The sequence below is a fragment of the Phyllobates terribilis genome, unplaced genomic scaffold, assembly GCF_046119375.1.
Source record: "Phyllobates terribilis strain yellow unplaced genomic scaffold, ASM4611937v1 Scaffold_265__1_contigs__length_2625494, whole genome shotgun sequence".
NCBI classification, from domain to species: Eukaryota; Metazoa; Chordata; class Amphibia; order Anura; family Dendrobatidae; genus Phyllobates; species Phyllobates terribilis.
This window is the reverse complement of record NW_027363025.1, coordinates 1004718-1022500: the sequence shown is the minus strand read 5'-3', so window position 1 is coordinate 1022500 and position 17783 is coordinate 1004718.

Sequence of the window (17783 nt, the reverse complement as noted above, 5' to 3'; positions counted from 1 at the left end):
TGTGTATGACTGCATGCGGCCTCCTGCTGAGTATAGTTGGCGCCGTGCGGCCTCCTGATGTCTCTGGGGGGGCTCCGTGCGGCCTCCTGCTGTGTATAGATGGCTACGTGCGGCTCCCCGCTGTGTATAGATGGCTACGTGCGGCCCCCCGGTGTGTATAGATGGCTACGTGCGCCCCCCGCTGTATATAGATGGCTACGTGCGGCCCCCCGCTGAGTATAGATGTCGCCGTGCGGCCTCCTGCTGTGTATAGATGGCTACGTGCGGTCTCCCGCTGAGTATAGATGGCGCTGTGCGGCCTCCTGCTGTCTCTGGGGGTAGCGCCGTGCGGCATCTATACTCAGCAGGAGGCCGCACATAGCCATCTATACACGTATACACAGCGGGAGGCCGCACGGCGCCATCTATACACAGCGGGAGTCTCAGTGCTTTGCAAGAGCAGTCAATAAATTCTGCTTGACTAATTCTGAGCACCATAAAGTCTGGTTCGCTTCTAACCTGCTGTCTTCATTTTCAGCTTGCTGAATTCTAACTCATTTACTGTCATTCGAGACGATGCCTTTGCTGGTCTCTTTCACCTTGAATACCTGTAAGTGCTCCACTTAATGTCATATTTTTGATTCTGTTCTTCTTCATCTTTTGGCATGTGCAATTGTATGAGCAAGTATTCATATGAATTTATGACCTACTTAAACCTTCGAGGACCTTAAATTTTATTCAATCAAATTTTTTTCCAGTTTAAAACTATGGGACATATATGTGCCTTGGTCCTCAAAGGGTTTTTAAAGGGGCTGCAAACATAAATACGAAAAAAATAATTCAATTTGTGCTTTTTGTGTTCATTTAATTTTTATTTGAAGTCCATTTTTTTTATATACCTTGAAATTAAGCCCTACCCCATGGAATGAAGCCCTACCTACATGACATCTGAGAGCTACATGGATCCCGCTTGTGAGGTGCCTGTCCGTCACTACTATTCAGTTTTAGGGTCCACTCACTAAGCCATATATTCTCTCATGCAAGAGAATAGGGCCAATTATGCTAATGACACTGGGCTCAAACTCTGTCAGAGCTTCAACTGAGTGTGATCCGATTCTCTCGCAGCCCAGATATGGAGAAGATGAAGAATTTAATTTCTCCATCTTCTCCATAGTCTCTGTGAGTGTTCATCGGACTGCACTTGGATGACATCCGAGTGCAGTCCAATGTTTTACGTGCACCCATAGACTTGTATGGGTGCACATGGTCCGAATATCGAATGAGATTATTTTCTCATGCCAATAATCGCGCTGTCCCATAGTATAACATAGGGCCGAGTCCTATCCGATAAAACATCACATAGCATTCGGCCGTGTTATACGACAGTGTGATCGAGCCCTTAGAGTCAAGGAATATTTACATGCAGATGATGATATTACTCTCCAAGTGTATATTTTTTTAGGCGAGTTCATAGTAAATGCTTTGCATTTTTGACATGTGATCAACTAAAGAACAAGAAAGATTTAGGACCTCGCCTATAGAGAAACGGAAAATAGTTTGGAGGACTTGCATGTCCTTTTTTATTTATTATGAGAAAATCATAAAAGATCCCGTTTTTTAACCATGCTGTGACTTTCTGCTGAGGGAGAGGGAGAGAGCTGCCCTATTCAGAGTCTGTAATAAGACCTGCTGACAAAAGTGTTGAAGATACAGTCTAATGTGAATTAACAATGAAAAAAAGTTAATTTAACAAATGGCTTGTATTTTTTTTAATACAAACTTTTTTGTCTTTACAGCTCCTTTAAAGGGAATCTGTCATCAGGTTTTTGCCACCTAATCTGAGAGCAGCATAATGTAGGGTTAGAGGCACTGATTCCAGTAATGTGTCACTTACTGGGCTGCTTAGTGTTGTTTTGATAAAATCATTGATTTGTCAGAAGGTAATTATCACTAGATGACTAGTAAGTTCTGTAGGACCCCACCCCCATCACTGATCAGTAGATTTCTGTGTACACTGAGCATGGGCAGAAAGCTGCCAATCAGTGGTGTGGGTGGGGCTATACAGAGCACAGCATTCAGAGAGCTGCTAGATCTGCAGCAGATAAAACGGTGATTTTCTCAAAATGACAACAAGCAGCTGAAAAAGTGACACATCGCTGGAATCAGGGTATCTGCCCCAATATTGTGCTGCTCTCAGATGAGGCTGCACAATTAATATTATGCCAAATTAATTTCCTGTGAACTATCACATGATCTATCACAGGGGATCATGTGACATGTCACGTGATAAATCAGGTGTGTGGAGGGGGCCCGCGCCTTCTAAACTGCCCGGGGCCCTTGCTACTCTTAATCCACCCCTGCCTATATCCCCGGAGCGGCCTGGCTGCCCCAGTATGCCGGCGAGTCGCATACCTTGGGCGACTTTAAAGAAAGGCTGTATAGACTGTTCAAAGTTTATCCCCTGACAGAAGAACAGAAAGTAAGCATACTGATAGGGCAGTTAACTGGTGCGGCCCAGCGGGAGGTAAAGTCTTGGACAGCTGAGGAGAAAAGGACTGTAAGGGGGGTTCTGACCCGTCTACGGGACACCTTTGATACCCGTACCTCAGCAGAAATCAAAATGCGGTTCTATGGATGTAAGCAGCGAGCTCAAGATAGCATCCGAGATTATGCCCTAAATTTACAGGAAGCCTTGGGGGCAATTAAGCAAGCTGACCCTGGCAGCATGCAGGATACAGATAAACTGTTGACTGACCAGTTCATAGAAGGTCTGCTGTCCAGCGCCCACAGAACCCAGCTGCGCCTCATGGCCCTACAGAACCCCGATTTGACTTTTGCACAGTTCAAAGATAGGGCCATCCAGGTGCTCCGAGAACCTGCATCGGGAGGCGCTGTAGCTTCCCGGCGCCCTGCCATTCCTTACCACCAGGGGGCGGCGCCCTATCCCGCAGACCTTGTGGGGGCTGATGCGCAGGCCCTAAATCCATCCCCGCCTGCAAACCTGCACCATCAGGTCCAAGAACTAACAAAGAGTGTTGCTGCATTGACCAGGACCGTACAGTCGTTACAGATGGACCCGTCAGGACCAATCAAGCTGGCTTCCAGTCCGGAGGATGTCCCGTGGCGTCGACGGAGGAGGATCCCGTCATTCAGAGGGAGGCCCGCCGATCATTACACTGAGGATGGACAGCCGATTTGCCGCCGTTGTAGCCAGCCGGGACACGTAGCCAGGTACTGTACTTTAAATGGGTCCGACCTGGGGCAAAGGGCCAACCCTCAGGCATAAGGTCATCAGGCCCATCTAATTGGCGTGATAAGTACGTAGGGGGACGCCCGGTTTTACCCGTAGTGCTGGACGGTATCCCCATGAGTGCACTGCTGGACACCGGGTCCCAAGTGACTACCATCCCCTATGTACTTTTCAAGCAGTACTGGAGTGACACTGATATAACTCGTTATCCAGACGATGACTTGAGCATCATCGCCAGCAATGGTCAACCCGTGCCGCAGGTGGGGTTCAGAGAGATGACCATTAAGATTGGTAAAGTTGAACTGCCGGCACAGGGAGTGATCATTGTGGACATTGACCGTCGAGAAAGTCACCCTAAAATAACCTTGGGTACTAATGTGATTGAAAATTGTCTTTCAGAAGTAATTGTAATTTTGCAGCAGGTGGCGATGAATGCGAGCTCCAGCCAACAGAGGGTCCTCCAGAAGGAGATATGAGCCCTGATGAGATGGCAACAGGTAGAACTGTCTGGTGGTGAGATCGGTAGCGTGAGGATGAGCGACCCGTTCCCCATTGCTATGCCCCCCAAAAGTGAAATGGTGTCGGACTGCAATCGGGTTAAGAGGGAGAGACTACCAAGCCATGGTAGAACCCGTGTACTCAGACAGCAGGCCCACCATTTTGACAGCCCGGGGGTGGTCGATGTCCGCCATGGAAGGGTGCCCGTCCGGATCTTAAACATTGGGGAAAGGGAAGTACACTTGCCCCGGTACGCTACACTAGCCAAATTGTATACTGTTGAACACAATGCTGTCAGGGCCATGGAACCCTTGCCTCCATCTCCCCAGGTGGAGGGTAATGGTTCCCAGAAACCCAAGGAGGACTGGTGCCAGAAACTCCACGTGGGTGCTGACTCCACTCCCTTGCACCAAAAACAGGGAGTCTACCGGGTGGTTCAAGAGTACGAGTGAATCTTTAGTAAGCACCCGCTAGACTTCGGCAGAGTGAAAGGGGTAGAACACCACATCCCCACGGGGAGCCACCCACCAATAAAAGAAAGATACAGACCTGTACCACCCCGCACACTATCAGAACGCAAAGGGTATGCTGAGAGAAATGAAGGAAGCCGGGGTCATTAGAGACAGTTGTAGCCCCTGGGCAGCCCCCTTGGTTCTGGTAAAAAAGAAAGACTGTACTATGAGAATGTGCGTGGACTATAGAGAAGTCAATCGTATCACCCATAAAGACGCATACCCATTGCCTAGAATAGAGGAGTCTTTGGTCGCACTAAAATCAGCTAATTTCTTCTCTATTTTGGACCTTACTAGTGGGTACTGGCAGGTTCCTGTGGCAGAGGCTGATAAGGAGAAGACCGCCTTCACCACCCCGATGGGATTAAGTGAATTCAACTATATGCCGTTCGGGCTCTGCAACGCACCCGGGACCTTCCAGAGGCTGATGGAATGCTGTCTAGGGCACCGAAACTTTGAGACGGTCCTACTTTACCTGGACGACGTGATTGTCTATTCGAAGACTTACGAGGACCATCTAAAGCACCTGGCCGAGGTGTTCGAGGCCCTGGCAGGCTTTGGCATGAAAGTGAAACCCTCCAAGTGCCATCTGTTAAAGCCGAAGGTACAGTACCTGGGACACGTGCTGAGTGCAGAAGGAGTAGCCCCCGACCCTGACAAAATCATGGCAATAAAGAACTGGCCAAGCCCCTCTAACATAAAAGAAGTGAGGCAGTTCGTCGGGTTGGTAGGCTACTACCGAAGGTTCATCCCCAGGTTCACCAAGATGGCAGCCCCTATGCAGGACCTCCTTATAGGACAATCTAAGACCAGAAGCCAAAAGCCACCCTTCAAGTGGGACAAGCCGGAAGAGGAGTCCTTCCGACAGCTGAAGATGGCCCTCACGGGGGATGAGATCCTGGCCTACCCTGATTATGGCCAGCCTTTTATCCTCCACACAGACGCCAGTAATGTGGGGCTGGGAGCCGTACTGTCACAGAACCAACAGGGCAGAGAAAGGGTGATCGCGTATGCCAGCCGGAAGCTGAGGCCCACCGAGAGAAACCCGGAGAATTACATCTCCTTTAAGCTGGAGTCCTTGGCAGTGGTGTGGGCCGTAACAGAACGTTTCAAGCATTACCTGGCCTCTGTGAAGTTCACTGTGTACATGGACAACAATCCGTAGACACATCTGGACAATGCGAGACTTGGTGCCCTAGAGCAGCGGTGGATGGCCCGGCTAGCAAACTATGACTTCACCATGAAGTACCGGGCAGGCCGAGCCAATGCCAATGCAGATGCCCTATCGAGAATGCCCCACTTGCACGATGAGGGAGAAGATCCAGATGAGTTGGAGGAAATAGAGCTCCCTGCATTCCACCGGTACGGGGCCACTCAGTACTCCCACCGTGTAAGAGACAAAGACTTGACCACTGTCATGTTCAATCCCTTACCTCACCACGGCTGGGCTGAAACGCAAGATAGTGACCCTGCAATTCGCCTGGTGAAAGACCTGTTGACCCAGGCAGACGCTAGCCCTGGCTCGGACGCTCCAGAGGAAGCCAAGCAGTTATGGAAGGAGAAAAGCAGGCTATTACTCTACGAAGGTAAGCTGTGCAGAAGGCTTGTCAACCACCGGACGCACGAGCTGACCTGGCAGGTTGTGGTCCCGAGACGAGATGCAGCAATGGTCCTGGAGGCCTACCATGACAGAGCGGGACACTTCGGGTGGAAGAAACTGGAGTTCCTACTGAGAGAGCGGTTCTACTAGGTCGGAATGAGAGGGGCCATAGAGAAGTGGTGCAGGGACTGCGGCCCATGTAACCTCAGAAGGAAGGACGGTACCAGCCAGAAGACGCCCTTGATGCCCATCGTCACCAGGCAGCCTCTTGAGCTGGTAGCTCTGGACCATGTGAAACTGGCTCCAAGCCGGTCGGGCTACGTCTATGCCCTGACAATAGTGGACCACTATTCCCGGTTCCTGGTGGTGGTTCCTGTTAAAGACTTGACAGCCCAAACAGCGGCCAGAGCCTTCCAACAACACTTCTGCCATCCACACGGGTATCCGGAACAGGTCTTGACAGATTAAGGTCCAGCGTTTGAGGCTGAGATCTTCCAGGAGTTCTGCAACCTCTACGGCTGTAAGAAGATTCGGACAACGTCTTACCACCCACAAACCAACGGGCTATGTGAGAAAATGAATAATATCGTCATTGATCTCCTCAAAACGTTGCCCCTGGAAGAACGCAGCCTGTGGCCGGAGAAGCTGCCAGACCTGATAGACTTATACAACCATATCCCGGTGAATTCTACAAATTGCACCCCGGCTTACCTGATGAGGGCAAGACCAGGTAAGCTGCCGATAGACCTGGAGATGGGAGTCCTCCCCACCTCCCCAGACGCGGACTGGGATACGGAACGGCGGCTACAGTACAAGAAGGTACAGGAGAGTGTGGAGAGGAGTCTGGCTCAAGCGAGAGAAAAGCAAGAGAGGCTCTTCAACCAACATGCCCCTGCTGGTCCCCTGGAACCTGGTGAGCAGGTCCTGAAGCGGAAGAGACGGCTTCACAAGCTAGATGACCAGTGGGAGAGCGACCCGTACACAGTACTGCAGTCCAACCACAACAACCCGAAGGTATGTGTAATTACCAAGGATGGAGGAGAAACCACTAGCACCGTCTCCAGAGACCACCTAAAAAGGTGCCCCAAGCAACTACAGAGTGCAGGAAAAGATCAAGATGACCTTGAACCCGCAGAAGACAAGAAAGAAATGATCAGCACAGTTCTTGGAGAGTTCCCCCGGTCCTGGACTCGGATAAATGATGCAATAGTGGTACCCATCCTACACTTCCTTCAACCAACCCAGCAGGAACCTACAGGAGAGCAGGAGGAATCAGAAGACCAAGCAGCCCTAGAGGCAGAAGAACCCATGCCAGCAGCCCAGGAGAGTCAACCCTCTGCTGACAGTGAGCCTGCCATACCTGTGGTAAGCCAAAGGACCCGCAGATAGCTGCCTGCACTGCCTGTAAACCAGCTAGTAGCTGTACCCTGAATGCTAGTGGGGAAAGTCAGGTTAGACCACCACCAGACAGTGGGTTACGCAGGTCAACCCGGAGCACTAGGGGGCAAATACCAGCTCGCTGGAAGATCTAAATGCTGTATATTGTAAATGTTTTATGTTTGTTGCCTGGTTGCTAATTATGTTTTTCCAGTCTTTCTAGTTCATGGGCTAAAAGGTTATGGACGCTGAATAACCGGAACTGTCTTGTAGATAGTTGCACTTGGTGCCCTCTTTCGAAGATGGCCACGGAAGAAAAATCTGTCCAGTGTGGCCTCCTTGTGGCCCAAAGTAGAGAGCTCAGCCTTGTCGCCACGCCCAAGGCGAGGAACTTGGGGTTTATGGAAACAAGTCCCCACACCGTGGAAAACTTCACACCTTGTTGGGTGACATGGACACCCGGTCACGGAAGCGCCGTGACCTCAAGGACAAAATATACTTGTATATATGTTATGTTGTCATTTATACCCTGTATTTGTGTTTCCTGTTTAGTCCGGAGTACTAAATTTTACTAGGGGAGAATGTGTCACCCCAGGCCTGGATGCCACAAACAATAATCTGTGTCTGAGAGCAGGAGGGAGGTCCCCTGGTTAGGGACAATTAGCATACAGCACCTCCTGTCCCAGGCCAGCAGGGGGAGCTGGCTGCCCCTATAAAAGCTGGAACTGGGGGCAGGGTTAGAGAGAACTGGAAGACCTAGCTCAGGAGTGAGACTAGTCCCAGAGAAGGAGGGACAGTTCAGCTGTAGCTGAGGAGTCCGTGAGGCAGAGGAGAAACTGCAAGCCAGGGACAGAGGTGACGAGAGCCGGTCCTGGCAGAGAACCAATCTACCGGGCATTGGGGTCCGGAGCTGTCAGGGTTACAAGCCCAGCAGCAGAGAACCAACCTGCGAGGGATTTCAGGTCCCTTGGCCTAAGAAGCCTGGAGGCTCCGCCACACAGAGGGACCAGTACAGCGAGGAGCAAGCAACAGGTACCCAAGGCCCTAGTCGCATGCCATACAGGCGAGAAGTACACGGCCAGCTCAGGGACATGGGCTATTACACCACGAAAAGGGGGATAGTCAGAAAGAGCATAGAGAGAATGGTAGGCCTACACACTCACCCTGACCAGTGGGGCTCGCCCGAATGCTCTCAGACACCCAGGCCCATTCCTAACCGGTACTGTTGGGTCATTAATAATATCTACAATAAAGACCCTGAACTGTTTGAAGCGGACTCTGAACTCTTACTATTGCAGCCTGCACTATCACCCCCAACATCCACCTACACTGCCCTGAGGCTACACTCTTCCCGTGGGGAGTTATCCTACACCTGTGCTGCACACCAACACCAGCCTCAGCAGTCTGCCTCGCAGCGGCGGTTTTCCCTGACCGCAATCCACGGGTGGCGTAGTCGGACATTCAAAACACTGATAAATAGACTGCCACCATTTGGTCTGACCACCCTGAGCCACGGGATCGGGTTGCCACTACTACCCCCATCAGCACCGTACACTAGAAGGCCCGGTTCCGTGTACCCCACGGCCCAGGGGGCGAGTCATGTGCATCAAATTATACATACACATATGGGGCAGTGGGGCTTCATACTATATACAGGTGCTTCTCACAAAATTAGAATATCATGAAAAGTTAGTTTATTTCAGTTCTTCAATGCAAAAAGTGAAACTCCTATATTATATAGAGTCATTACACACAGAGGGATCTATTATATAGAGTCATTACACACAGAGTGATCTATTATATAGAGTCATTACACACAGAGGGATCTATTATATAGAGTCATTACACACAGAGGGATCTATTATATAGAGTCATTACACAGAGGGATCTATTATATAGAGTCATTACACACAGAGTGATCTATTATATAGAGTCATTACACAGAGGGATCTATTATATAGAGTCATTACACACAGAGGGATCTATTATATAGAGTCATTACACACAGAGGGATCTATTATATAGAGTCATTACATAGAGTGATCTATTATATAGAGTCATTACACAGAGGGATCTATTATATAGAGTCATTACACACAGAGGGATCTATTATATACAGTCATTACACACAGAGGGATCTATTATATACAGTCATTACACACAGAGGGATCTATTATATAGAGTCATTACACACAGAGGGATCTATTATATAGAGTCATTACACACAGAGGGATCTATTTTAAGTGTTTATTTCTGTTAATGTTGATGATTATGGCTTACAGCCAATGAAAACACAAACATCATTATCTCAGTAAATTAGAATACTTCATAACAACAGCTTGAAAAATGTTTTTAAAATCCGAAAAGTTGGCCTACTGAAATGTATGTTTAGTAAATGCCCCCATTACTTGTTCGGGTTCCTTGTGCATCAATTACTGCATCAATGCGGCAATGTGGCATGGAGGGATCAGCCTGTGGCACTGCTGATGTGTTATGGAAGCCCAGGTGGCTTTGATAGCAGCCTTCAGCTCATCTGTATTGTGGGGTCTGGGGTCTCAACTTCTTCTTGACAATACCCCATAGATTCTCTATAATAGATTCTCTATGGGGTTAAGGTCAGGCGAGTTTGCTGCCAATCAAGCACAGTGATACTGTTGTGTGTAAACCAGGTATTGGTACTTTTGGCAGTGTGGACAGGGGCCAAGTCCTGCTGGAGAATGACATTTCCATCTCCATAAAGCTTGTGGGCAGAGGGAAGCATGAAGTGCTGTAAAATGTCCTGGTAGACGGCTGCGCTGACTTTGGTCTTGATAAAACACAGTGGACCTCCACCAGCAGATGACATGGCCCCCCAAACCATCACTGATTGTGGAGACTTCACACTAGACCTCCAGCAGCTTGGATTGTGGCCTCTCCACTCTTCCTCCAGACTCTGGGACCTTGATTTCCAAATGAAATGCAAAATTTACTTTTCATCTGAAAACAACACCTTGGCCACTGAGCATCAGTCCAGGTCTTTTTCTCTTTGGCCCAGGTAAGACGCTTCTGGCGTTGTCTATTGGTCATGAGGGGCTTGACACAAGCAATGCGACACTTGTAGCCCATGTCCTGGATACGTCTGTGTGTGGTGGCTCTTGAAGCAATGACTCCAGCAGCAGTCCACTCCTTGTGAATCTCCCCCAAATTTTTGAATGGCCTTTTCTTAGCAATCCTTTCAAGGCTGCGGTTATCCCAGTTGCTTGTGCACCTTTTTCTACCACACTTTTTCCTTCCACGTCCATTAATATGCTCGGATACAGCACTCTGTGAACAGCTGCTTCTTTAGCAATGACCTTTTGTGGCTTACCCTCCTTGAGGAGTGTGTCAATGACTGCCTTCTGGACATTTGTCAAGTCAGCAGTCTTGCCCATGATTGTGGAGCCTACTGAAACTGACTAAGGGACCTTTTTAAATGCTTAGGAAGCCTTTGCAGGTGTTTCTTGTTAATTCTAATTTACTGAGATAATGACTTTTGTGTTTTCATTGGCTGTAAGCCATAATCATCAACATTAGCAGAAATAAACACTTAAAACAGATCACTCTGTTTGTAATGACTCTGTATAATATATGAGTTTCACTTTTTGGATTGAAGAACTGAAATAAATTCACTTTTTGATGATATTCTAATTTTCTGAGAAGCACCTGTATGTAGCAGTGCGGCAATTATACTATATACAGTCAGGAGTATAAGTACTTGATACACTGACAATTTCGAAAGTTTTTCCACCTACAAAGAATGAAGAGGTCTGTTTTGTTCTACTTAACTGCTGCAACTTGGACCTTTAACAGGATTTATATTTCACCTATGAGAAAGCATACTATGTGTATTTGGCAGATTAACTCAGGCATGTTTATGATAAACTGAATACCTGGATTGGAGTCCTATTTGTATACAGAATATTGACTATTAATGCTGGCAGAGTAAGTCTTAGGCTATATTCACACTAGGTGTTTTTTTTCTGCAGCAAAACATAATCTCTTGGCAGGAAACAAGTAGCGTCAAAAACGCAGGTTTTGGTGTGTTTTTTTGCAGTGGTTCTTGGTGCATTTTTGGTGCGTTTTTCAGGATCCCAAAGTTCAGCTTTGCTTCCACCATAGACACATGAAAACAGGTCACCATTGCAAGACATATGTTCATGAAAAAGTACACATTACAAATGTAACAGGGGGGGGTGTGAATTGGTCTGGAATGGTTTATCTAAGACCCTGGCAGTGCATTGAATTTGTAGGACACTATTTACTTTCACATTATGGTTTGCCATTGAGTTGCTCAGGCATTGTTCATTTTCACATCTCCCTGGGCCACACGTGTTGTTCAATCTCACACCTAGCTCAACCAATGTTTACTTTGTAGGCATCACTAATTTAATTAAACTGTAATAATCCAAGCTGCTATCTCAGGTGACCAAGACAAGATGGTTTAAACTTGGGAAAATCACAAAAGTAAATGTGTGCCACATACTTGCTTTTTTCACTAAAAACGCAGCAAAATGTTCACACTAGGCTTTTTTTCAGCATTTTTTTCCACCACCCTTTTTTTTAATGGGTGAAAAACGCTGAAACAAGTGACATACTCTATTGCAAAAAGCCATGGAAAGCACAAAATACTGAGGACAAATAAGCAAGCTGTGTGCATGAGATTTCGGAAATCTCATAGACTTTGTTGGTACTGTAAAATGCAGCTGAAAATTTGCATAAAAAAGCCCGCTAAAAAAAGTCTAGTGTGAATATAGCCTTGTATAACAGTTCGCCAATGAGTTAGGATATATGACCACGATGCAGAAATGCTGCGGATTTTTCCTAAGCGTTTCTGCATCTCCCTGGGTTGTCAAGCGCTTTGCCAAGTGATTTTAGCATCACTTGGAAAAGTGCTTGACAACTTGGTCACACAATATAATTCCATGCAACCGGCATGGATTTATATAGTGTGACCAAGTTACAATGCTGCAAATGCAGCATCAATAATAAAAAAAAAGAATAATAATGGTGAAAAATAAAAAAAAAATATTATACTCATCTTCCGATGGTCCTCGATCTCCTTCTCCGGTGCGTCCGGTGTCTTCGGCGAATCACGGTGCTGTAAAAGGACCTTCCATGACGTCATTTAGTCATGTGACAGGTCACGCGACCGCCGATGTCAGCGGTCGCGTGACCTGTCACATGACTAAATGACGTCATGGAAGGTCCTTTTACCACCGCGAGCAGCCGAAGAGCCAGCAGCACCGCCGGGAGCAGACAGGGGCCATCAGAAGGTAAGTATATGTTTATTTTTTATTTTAATTCTATTTTAACTACAGGTACTATGGTACCCGGGTCTGGAGGAGAGTCTCTTCATCTCCAGACCCGGGTACCATCCACGCATTGAGTCGCATAATATCCACATGTGTATTTGTAGTCATTCGGATGTTATGCGTTCCAATGCAAGTCAATGGCGGCTAAATCGCAGCGACTCTGCAGAATTAAAGGACGAGCTGCGGATTTTTCCGCAATGATAATCCGCAGCGGAAATCTCTGCGGCATGTGCACAGCACATGCGGATTATCATTGGGGACCATTGCAGACCTATCACCAAGCGTTTTTTAAGCGTTTCCGCGGCGGAAGTTACGCTGCAGAAACGCCTAAAAAACGCATAGTGGGCACACAGCCTTAAAAGTTCTATGGTGAAGAAAAACACGTGAGATAATAAGTACTAAATATACAATATTTCCCATAATATGACTGAGGATATCTTTAGGGTGTATTCACTGTTTTTCTTCTGCAGCAAAAATGCTGTGTTTTACAGCACCATCTTAGTGAATGACATTTCTGAAATCTCATTCACATGCTGTTTTTTTTGCATTTTTTTTAAATCTGCAGCTTGTCAAGTCTTTCAGAGGTTTTGCAGCATTTTTCACCCATTCAAATGAATGGAAAAAAAAACACAAGTAAAAACACCTGAATTTCAAGCAGCGTTTTTCCTGCCTCCTTTGATTTTTGAGGTAGAAAAAAAATGCTGCCAAAATCCAACTTGTGAACACACCTTTATCCTGGTTGTGTTCTAATTGGATATAAAATAGAACGGCCATGATAACATGGGTAGTTAATTGTATGGTGTTTTCACTTTATATATTACCAGGCCGCATTCTATTTGCGCAGAGCTGCTCCGTGAAGATTCTATCACAAGATTCCGTGATGACATCACAGGTGATGGTGACATCACTGCTCACAGTCGCTATATATACAATGCACATAGGCTCACCCGTGCCTTTCTTGGCTCTATAGTGACTGATAGCACTTGCAGTTTTTCACTATGGCTGGAATTGTTTTGGACATTCCTCAGGTAAAAGCACTATTGATGATCCTTATGATCAATCGTCCTAACAGTGTGCTTCTACCACCCGATGGCGTCCTCAGCTTCACTCACCGGCTGGTGATGGAGCTAGTAAAGGATTGCCTGACCAAACACCGACAACGTCGTCTAACGTCAGACTATCTGACGGATTTACTTCAGAACATCAGGACATTACTACACCAGGTAAGTGGCGGACACTCTGCACAGAACATCTCAATATTAATAGATAATAATGGAGGGATAGAAGCTTTTTCTTCTAATATATCGTATTTTGCAGACCATAAGACGCACCAAAAATTTTTGGGAGGTAAATAGGAAAAACATTTATTATAATAAAATGGGGGTCTGTCTTATAGTCCTGTCTTATAGTCCGATTTTTCGGTTTCTTACTGAGGGGGGTGGTGGCAGTGGAGCGAGGTCACAGGAGGCAGAGTCGCTGCTGCAGGAAGTCGGCAGTAGGAGTGGGGCGCTGCTGTGGGTCCCAAGCTGGGAGGAGCGGGGTGTCCAGAAGGTGCGAGGCTGCGGGCCCTGGGCTTCAAGGAAATGTTAGCGGTAATTCAGGAGGGGAGGCCCTGCCTTGCTTATTGATTTCTCTGCAGTGGGCTTCAAGAAGTAGGCTGCTGGAGATGGCCATTACGCAGATTGAGATCTCAGCTCGTCATTGAGCCGAGATCTAAATCTGCACATGCACTGCCTCCAGCGGCCATTTGCCTGAAGCCCACCGCCAGAAAATCAATGGGCAGAGCGGGGACTCCCCTCCTAAATCACCGCTAACATTTCCTTGAAGCCCAGGGCCCGCAGACTCGCACCTCCTGGATACCCCGCTCCTCCCAGCTCGGGGCCCGCAGCAGCGCCCCACTCCTACTGCCGGCTTCCTACAGCAGTGACCCTACCTCCTGTGACCTCACTCCACCACAGCCACCCCCCTGGTAAGCTACATTCAGACAATTATTATTATTAATAATCTGTCTGATATGCTGGGGTGGAGAGTTCCAGAGTAGGGGGGATGCACGGGAGAAATCTTGTATGCGATTGTGGGAAGAGGAGATAAGAGGGGAGTAGAGAAGAAGATCTTGTGAGGATCGGAGGTTGCGTGCAGGTAAGTACCGGGAGACTAGGACACAGATATATGGAGGAGACAGGTTGTGGGTGGCTTTGCATGCCAAGGTTAGGGTCTTGAACTGGAGTCTCTGAGTAATGTGGAGCCAGTGAAGGGATTGGCGGAGCGAGGGGAAAAGCCAGGGAATAGCGGGGGGACAGGTGGATTAGTCAGACAGCAGAGTTTAGGATAGATTGGAGGGGTGCGAGAGTGTTAGAAGGGAGGTCAAACATTTTGGAAAAAAAGGCATCTTATATTCCAAAAAATATGGTAAAACACAACGAGTCCCCAAATACAGTATGTAGTCATTGTATCTGCAGACAGAGAACCGATGTCACATACAATTTCCGCCTCCATTCTGACCGCTCTCATCTCAAAATTCTCCTTTCCATTTTTCCTTCTTTATAGGCTGAAGAAAGATCTCAGACTGAAGATTTGGCTGTCTTTAAAGAACTGGCCGAAAAAGTCCTGTCTATACTAGAACGCTCATTGGAACGCCCGGTAAGGATCAATATTAATAGACGTATCTTAATCCACCGTATCTGAGGAGACTTTCTGAGAAAAGGTCTGAAGATGGCGCGGGATTTGTATCGTTACAATTGGTGCATCTGTAAATGTTGGTTTAGTCCTTCATGATTTATGTATTTGGTGATTTAGTGAAATCTTCCACATATTAATTAGATATATTATATCTATCAGGAAACAACAGGAGGCGACGCCAAATATGGGCAAAATGTGACCCCGAAAATCCCTGACCCTAATAGGAGTCAGCCGGAGCTGAACAGCGATCTGATTACAGGTGAGCGATCACCCGACCTTCTACAAGGAATGTCCAGATATTACAGAGGACGGAGGATAATGTTAGATTTACTCTCTACTCTGTGTAATGGGAACCTGGCAGCACATTGTTACATACAGAAGTAGTGGTGTGACGGTATAGGCCATTGTCCCCTAATAATAATTGTTTGTAGAAATCCAATGTGCCAGTCAGGAGAAATGTAAAGTAGACACCATATACAAATCAGAATGGAAGTGCGCTGGGGGCGTGAAAGAAGAAATCCAAGTGCAGTGACACGCCCCCAGTGCACTTCCAGGCTAATTTGCAAATCTCTCCTATGTTTCAGCTCTCTTACCATCACTCGTATGTGCAGCGTGGGTGGGGGCTTCCTCATTCATGTGATGGAGGGTCCATTCTGCAGTGCTATAGCAAGTAACATGAAAGAAATTAAATTTAAATTGCATTACTGCTCTAGAAAATGGGAAAAAACTAAGATACTGAGCACATAATTTGGCCAATTCATGAATGCCCAGCAGCCAATGACAAGGCGATCTTTTTGTTGGAATCCTCTCCTAATGTGAATCCTCTCCTAGGCTGAAGTCTACATTTATATGGGTAGGTAGGATCCTGTTGTAATTAAAACCACCCTGGGCTGATGGGTGGAGATAGGTTCCCAGCAAAAAAGGTCGCCTTGCCGTGACTGCTGGGCATGCACCGAGCAAAAGAAGGTCGCCTTACCGTGGCTGCTAGGCATGCACCCAGCAAAAGAAGGTCGCTTTGTCATGACTGCTGGGCATGCACCCAGCAAAAGAAGGTCGCCTTGTCGTGACTGCTGGGCATGCACCCAGCAAAAGAAGGTCGTCTTGCCGTGACTGCTGGGCATGCACCCAGCAAAAAAAAAGGTCACCTTGCCGTGGCTACTTGGCATGCACCCAGAAAAAGAAGGTCGCCTTGCCGTGGCTGCTGGCCATGCATGAATTGGCCAAATTATGCACTAAGTATCTTCCTTTTATCCTATTTTCTACAGCAGTAATGCAATTCAAATTTCATTTATTTCATGTTTACATGCTATAGCGTTACAGAGTGCAACTTTGTTAGTTATGTATTTGGATGGCTACTCTTAGTATGCACCTGTTCACACCCATTTTCTTTTCGGAAGTGATGGTCAGTCTTTTGTTATTTATGAAGGGGTTCCTCCATCATTTACATTACATTTATCTATGGATTCCCCGTATAGTCTCATATTTAGAATCCCCATATAACGAGTATTAATCCCATTTACAGACATCTTGTCATTTCTCCGTTATATTGCTGTATTATCTATGTAGGAATAATATCCTCTAATACATTTCATTTCTTCATCATTATTTTAGAAACAACTGAGCTGTCGAATCCTAACAATGGAATTAGTGAGATCCCGGAGATCCAAGAATCCGTAAGTATCACAGAGGGGGATGCGTGTGTGTCATCAGATCATGGGGTGTGAATAACTCGTCCAGTATTATCCCCCATACAACCATGGGACGTCTCTATTCTAAGTGTAGATGACCCTATGGTGTTAATTACATTTGAATTACAGGGAATCTGTCACCAGGTTTATGCTTATTGGTCTGAGAGAAGCATGATGCAGGGACAGAGACCCTGATTCCATGTGTTGATTACTTTACTCGGTGGAGCAGTTGTGATAAAATCACTATTTTTTTCTGCTGCAGAGCTCTGAATGCTGAGTCTTGTATAACCCCGCCCACACCATTGATTGGCAGCTTTCTGTGTACACTGTGCATAGGCAGAAAGCTGCTAATCAGTGGTGGAGGCAGGGGTACAGAGCAATAGGACTACCTGGCTAGACAGATAGTCTTCTAGTGATAATCTACTGATTTTATTGAAACAGCCACACACAGCCTAGTAAGTAACACATCACTGGAATCAGGGTCTCTGCCCCTACATCATGGTGCTTTCAGAATACAGAGCAAACACCTGGTGATAGATTACCTGTAAGTCCTCCTCTGTGTGATCTCCCACATTATCCAGAATGTTATAGTAATGTATGATGACCGTTGCAGGGCGGCTCCAGGATTTTGTGGGCCCTGGGCGAAAGAGTCTCAGTGGCCCCTTTAACACATACCACGATTCATGATGCACAGATACCGCACATAAATATATATATATACAGTACAGACCAAAAGTTTGGACACACCTTCTCATTTAAAGATTTTTATGTATTTTCATGACTTTGAAAATTGTACATTCACACTGAAGGCATCAAAACTATGAGTTAACACATGTGGAATTATATACTTAATAAAAAAGTGTGAAACAA